Source organism: Myodes glareolus, chromosome X, assembly GCF_982192425.1.
Source record: "Myodes glareolus chromosome X, mMyoGla1.1, whole genome shotgun sequence".
In the NCBI taxonomy this organism is placed as follows: Eukaryota; Metazoa; Chordata; class Mammalia; order Rodentia; family Cricetidae; genus Myodes; species Myodes glareolus.
Genome location: NC_142053.1, coordinates 78,804,741 through 78,812,235, shown reverse-complemented (window position 1 = coordinate 78,812,235; position 7,495 = coordinate 78,804,741).

Sequence of the window (7,495 nt, the reverse complement as noted above, 5' to 3'; positions counted from 1 at the left end):
AGCAGTGTCTGTATAGACTGATTAGCTGATTAGAATTTCAGTACTGTGGAGAGACTGAAATGTTGCAGGGCCAGAAACTAATACCTTGCCTTGGGTGAAGTTCTAGCCCTCTGGAACATCCCGCCTGTGTGTAGGAACTCATAGCTTGTGACTAATAGACCCAAACCTTCTGAAATCGATTAACTTAGCAGACTACTAGCTTCCACCAACCCCAAACCCAAAATGTCATCAGACAGCATGTTAAGCCTATAGAAAAGCTTCCTCCATCTTGTTATAACTGCCTCTCTGATGTACCCATCAATGTGCTTTAAACTTGCCTTCATTTATTACTTTGTTTTGTAAAACTATAACACTTAAATTAAACTGCTTTCACGCAGGAACATGGGATTTGGGGTAGCCTAAGTCTGTGTTCCTAGGCCATGATCACTCAAAATGGCTCCTGAATAAACTGTCTCCTATTCCCTTGAAGATAAGAGTGTGTTTGTTTGTGACAATAATGTCAAGGTGAATCGAAGCTTTTCCTCACTGGACCACTAAGCAAAGGAGGAACATAAAAATATCCATTTTTATTCGTCTGATTTGTAGAATCCCCTTTTCTTTTTCTCTAGTAACAGGGACACTTACATTATCAGAATTTTAATTAGTACACTGTAATTTTTTTACCTTTTGTTGAGAAATTTCACTATATTTATTATCTATAGCCTTCAGGAAAAGTAGAGATAATTACTGGAATTCTAAAAGTAAAACTAACCTTAGAAACCCTCAATCTTTGAAAGTCCCAACTACTTCTATTAGCTTTATGATAATGAGATAAAGCCCCATGTGACCCACAGGTTAGCTCTTATGGATTAATAATATTGTTTCATGAACTAAGAAATTTCAAGGTCTTAGATTTGATCAAATCACAGGTTTATTAATTAACAAGATGAGGTGTGGGGAACATTTACAAAGCACTTAGTAAAATACATCCTGCATAATCTACAGTCTGCAAATTTGTTCTCCATTGGATGTCAGAGGAAAGTTGAATTTAAGATTAATTGAAACTTATCCTATTAGGAACTATTAACAAGTGCCCTAACAATAATATTCAAAAGTTTTAATACTTTAATTATCTTCCTAACTTAAAGATGTGTGTCACTTTCTCTTGACTTCTGGGGTATTAATGTCAAATGACTTTAAATTGAAGGTTCTTATGAGTCTTTCAGAAGCCTTGGATAACCTCCTGCCATCAAAAATGAATTGCCGTCACCCAAGACAATGTAATAGAATTAATTCAACACTCTTTGGGGTATTTGCCTTGGTACTAATATTACTCTCATTCATCTTCATACTGCTATTTTATTCCATATAGTCTCCTGTCCTTAAGGAAAAGCAACATTTTCCTGTAAGATCTTACTAAACCATTGCCACTCTCAATTTAACCAACTTCTATATATAAAATCCTTCACCTGATTCTGCTGAGGTATAGAGCTAGGATAATGGATATGGACAATGTCCAAACACTCAGGTGCTACTTCTTAGCTCATCTCACATCAGAGAATTCAACCTACCTTGAAATAAATGAAACAAGGGAGCCTAACCAGGGTCTATCTCAAACTACACTTTTTAATCCCTGAGTATCAAAATTTCATAATTACCTAGGAGCCAAACCTTGGGTATGCATGTCTTTGAAGGAATTTCTAGATTTTGTTAATTAGAGTGTATAGACACGTTCTAACTATATATGGCACCATTATGTGGACTGAAGTCCTGAGATTAATAAAAAGAAAAAAGTGAGCAGTTCTCTCTCTCTCTCTCTCTCTCTCTCTCTCTCTCTCTCTCTCTCCTGATTGTGGATGTAATGTGAACAGCTGCTTCAAGTGCCTGCAACCAGGATTTCCTTGCCATGATGGACTGCACCCTCAAACTGTGAGCCAAAAATAAACACCTCTTTCCTTAAGTTTTTTGTTGGATATTTCATCAGAGCAATGGGGAAAGAAACTAATACATCCAAATGTTGTGGATTTGTTTACTATGACTCTATGCTTTATGCTCTTAGATGAAACAGGTTATTGTAAAAAAGAAAGGTAGTTCATGGTATCCAATTGGTGCTGTTATTGGTTATCAGGTAAACCTTGATGTTCTCCTCTTTGCATGAATAATTTTACAGATCATCAACTTCAAATAAGAACAATCTGTTATGAGGTCTGAGAAGGACAAAAACATGGTGACTTCATAATCAGACTGTAACAGAAAACCAGACAAAGCAAATCCCAAAACATGTAGATGTTTAAGCCACAACGATTAACTAACATCCTTAGCTATATGAGTGGCAGCCTTTACTTTGCTAGTTGTATTCTTAGCCATATTCTAGTCTTTACTCCTTCTAGATAAGATTTATTGTGATCCTGAAACATAGAATTGACCCCACTGTCTGATAAGATCCAGTCTATAATGAATGCTCACTTTTTCTAAAATCTCCAACAAATTGTCCAAATAAAACCCAAATAATACAATAAGCCCTAATCATGAATCTTACTGAGACAACACATACCCAAACTCAACAGATCCAACTAAAAGTATGCTCTTATTAGTTTTTTGTCGAATGACATTTATAATCCAAAGCATTACTGAAAAATATTATAATCCAAAGCATTACTGAAAAAAATCAAAATAAGTAGAGTAACATTCCATATTAAGAGAATGAAAGACAGCATTTTTAAGATGGTCTTTTCAAATTAAATGACCATAATTAAAACTGAAAACATTTCTTCATAAACAACTTGGAATGCAAGTCAAAGATTCAATAGAGCATGAATGGCCAAGACAGTTTAAAAAGAACATAGCTAGACAACTAACATTGCAATATATTAATACTTACTATAAAAATAAAACATGGGCACATATTTTTACAGGATAAAAACCGAACCAGTGTAAGAACACTGAAAATATAAACACAGGCCCACACACTTTCATCACCTGATTTATGTCTAATAGGACCCTACAGTGGGATTATGAAAGGATGGTCTTTTCCAAAGATGGTCTTGTATCAGTTTAAAAGACAGGTATGGTATCCTACTATTTGCTTTACGGCAAAAATAAATAATTATTGAATTCTCATCTCACAGCATACTAAAAATAAGTTCCAGGTGGTATTTCTTTATTTAATATTTATTATTTTTAAAATTGTGTATGTGTATTGATAGGTATGTACACACATTTGTGCTCGCCCATAGAGGCAGAACAGGGCATTATATCCACTGGTGTTGCAGTAAAAGGTGGTTGTGAGCTGCCTGAGGTGGCTGTTGGGAACCAAACTTGGGTCCTCTGAGAGCAGCAAGCACTCTTAAACCTCGAACTGTTGTCTCTCTCACCACAAAGTAGTTCCAGATGAGTTTTAGATCTCAAAATGAAAGATAGATCAAATTTTTTTTTGGTTGTTCGAGACAGGATTTCTCTGTAGCTTTGAGCCTTTCCTGGAACTAGCTCTTGTACACCAGACCGGCCTCGAACTCACAGAGATCCACCTACTTCTGCCTCCTGAGTGCTGGGATTAAAGGTGTGCACCACCACTGCCTGGCCCAAATCAAATCATTCTTGAAGAAAATATATAAACATTTCATGTGGTCCTAGTAGCAAAATTTCTTAAACATGCCCCCTAAAGCTTTGGCCATAATGACACTTAATAAATTGGACTTTATAATGACTAAAAATTTTTGTTCACATAGAGCAGTTGTTCTCAACCTTTGGGTTGTGACCCCTTTGGAGGTTGAATGACCCTTTCACAGGGGTCACCTAAGCCCATTGGAAAACACAGATATTTACATTGCAATTCACAACAGTAGCAAAATTACAGTTGTGAAGTGGCAATGAAAATAATTTGATGGCTGGGGGTCACCACAACATGAAGAACTGTCTTAAAGGGTGGCAGCATTAGGAAGGTTGAGAACTACTGATTTAAGTGGAACACTGAGATAATAGAAGAAACTGTACATGGGAGACTTGTAATACATATCATATCAGTTCCTTTCCCGTTACTGTGATAAAATATCATGACCAATTTTCTCACTGTTGCCATGAAATACTTGATATAAACAACTTAAGGAATGAAAGATTTATTTTGACTCATGAATTGGAAGAGTGCAGTTCATCATGGCAGTGAAGGTGTGGCAGAGACCACAGTAGCAGGAGCAAGGAACTCATTTTGTTCCTATAACTGTAGAGCAGGAAACAGTAGAGACTAGAAATGGGGTTCACCCATATCTGATAGGGTAAGTCTAAAATCTCTCAAGACAGCGCTACTGGCTGGGAAACAAATGGTTAAATACAAGGGTTGTTTTACATTCAAATTGTCACAAACCAACAAGAAATAACATCCTAGTAGAAAAATTAGCAAAACACTCGAACAGGCACTCTGTACAAAAGAAGTGTCCTGATATTTAATAAACACATAAAAAGAGCCCAATTTCATTTGTCATCAGTATAAAATAAACCAGAACACAATATTATACCATAATTCCAGTCACCAAAGTTGTTATAATGGATAAAAAGAAAATACTGTTTCGAGATGTTGAGAAACCATATTGTCTTAGTCAAGGTTTCTGTCACTGTGAAGAGACACCATGACCACAGTAACTCTTTAAAAAAATTTATTGGTTCGTTGTGATTTCAAATCAGGTATCCCGATCCCACCCATCTCCTCATTCCTAAATCCACTCTCAGTCCTTGCAACTTTTCCCCAAAAACAAAATAAAATTTAAAAGAAAAATCCAAAAACTAAACCAAACAAAGCAAAACAACAAAGAAGAGGGGGAAAAAAAAGAGAATTTCGTTGTGGAAGCTGTGGTGTGGCCTGGCCCTTTAGTCCTTCCCTCTTCATTTGCAAGTGTTCATTGCCATGTTCATCAGTCTGGTTGGAGGCCTCTGTCCTCTGTCACACCATCGATAATGGGCTCTCACTGCCCCCCACACCTTCTCCTGTCTTCTTGTGTCTTGGAGATACTGCAGTTTTAGATCTGTTGGATAGTACCCTTCTTCTACTCTAACTGTTCATAGATGAAGTAGATATTGGGGTGAGCCAACTCAGAGCCCTAGTCCAGGGCCTGGGTGTCCTCTGAACTAATGAGACCGCCCCCTGCCCAGTGCGCTCTCCAGCACTGTCTTGGCCAGTCCACCTGTCACAGCCTGCAGCAGGGAAGCTAGGGGTGCAGTTCTTGTGCTCACACTCACTTCACCAGGGCAACCTTCACTGTCTTGCCCAGGCGAGGTGCAGAGCCCTCTCTCCCAATTGTAGTAGTGGGCATACTGGAGGTAGGGGCGGGGCAGGGTCAGCTCTCTTGTTTGTTGCAGTTGGTGAGGGGCATTCCCACTCTCATGATCCCCAGGTCCTTTCTCTTGCCTGCTGCAGGTAGCAAGGGATGGGGACCATGTTTCCCTCACCCATGCCACCACTAGCAGGTAGGGTGGGTGCTGCACTCAAACCATACCTGCCAACTCACTTACATCCCTGACAACAGGCACAGTTCTATTGTGCTACCGAGGTGAGGAGCAAGCCGGTGGTGAGGGGTGGGGCCGTCTCCCCCAACTGCAGGTTCAGCTCCCCTGCTGCATTTTCCAGCAATTCTTTAAAAGAAAACATTTAACTGGGGCTGGCTTATAGGTTCCGGAGTTTCGTACACTATTATCATCATTGTGGGAAGCATTGTGACATATAGGCAGACATGATGCTGGAGAAGGAGCCAAGAGTTCTACATTTGGTTAGGCAGAGAGAGGAGAGAGAGAGAGAGAGAGAGAGAGAGAGAGAGAGAGAGAGAGAGAGAGAGAGAGAGAGACTGGCTTGAGCTTCTGAAACCTCAAATCCATCAGTAGCACACTTCTTCCAGTAAGATCATACCTACTCTAACAAGGACACAGTCCTAATCCTTTCAAACAGTGCCATTCCCTGTGAGCCTATGGAGCCCATTTTCACTTAAATAAACCACCACATGTAACATTTATTTTTCTGCTTATGGGAATACACACACACAAGACACACACACACACACACACACACACACACACACACATTTCTGACTCTTTGATAGTAACCAAAAGTATGCACAACCTCTGGCCCAATAGTGGTGGTCTGAGGTATTCAATGAAAGTGTTTTTAAAAGTTTATGAAAAGAAATATCCTAGAATATTCTTAGCAGCACTATTACAAACACCATAAATTACCCAAATGTCTAACAATAATAGATAAAAATAGATTATATATCAATGGTTCTCAACCTGTGGGTTGTGACCCCTTTGGCACACCTCTGTCTCCAAAAATATTTACATTACAATTCGTAACAGTAACAAAATTACAGCTATACGGTAGCAATGAAAATAATTTTATGATTGTGGGGCCATCACAAAATGAGGAACTGTATTAAAGGACCACAGCACTAGAAAGGTTGAGAACCACTGCTCTACATCCTCCAAAAACTCAGGGAACATGACAGAGGAGAAGGAAGAACGAACATAAGAGCTTGAAGGTGAGGAAGAGTGCTACGAAATGCTTTCTTCTGGGCATAAGACGGCCATTGCACTCATGAATTCACCAAAACTGTCGTTTCTACACAAGACCTTTACAAACTCAAGTTCATCAACATTCCACTGTGGGTAGGAGAGGGCATCATGCAGGCACACCTCTTACTGAGTAGCTATTGACAGTTAATGGCAACTGGTGGAGTGGGCGTATTTTTCCTTCAGTGGTGTTGCCTGCAAGTTGCCCATGATCCAGCAAATAACTTCACATTCATGCAAGCAACCCTAACTAAATTCAGTGGGTCTTTAGAAAGCAGGCACAAAAGTAGGAGGGGGGAATTTTTCAGAAGAAGAAAGAATTTCAGGTGGAGTGGGATGCAGATAAGAGAATTTGAAGGGAAGCTATGACCAAAATGAATTATATGCTTATATGAAATTGTCAATTAATAATATAAAAGAACTTTTAGAAGTACATTCTGAAATATCACAAAAATAGAATGCACATAAGGAAAATAAATGACAACTATAAGCAAGCAACAATATAAATGAGTCTCACAATAGCACTGAAAGAAGATAGATATGAAATGTGATACTGCTTCATTCCAACTATACAGAGCTCAAAAATAGGCAAAATGAATATATGGTGTTAAAATTTACAGTGGTTTTTACCCTTAAGCTATGGAGTGCTCTAACAAGGGACACAGAAACTTCTGATTGCTGGTAACACTGTTTGCTAATTAGATGCTCGTTATACATATATGTACAGTTTGAAAATCCATTGGACTCTATACTTAAAATCTAGTCATTGTTTTTTATAGAATTGTTTTCAATGCAAACTTGGGAAAATGAAAAATCAGAATGATCTATTCAAAAATGATAGCAGCAAGTTTATATGATTGATGAGAACATGGATTTTTCTTAAAAAACTTTTAAACATTTTCTTTTATATTTAAAATAATATTAATAAAGTCTTATCATCCAATCTAAATAAAGGGTTTTCCAGGAC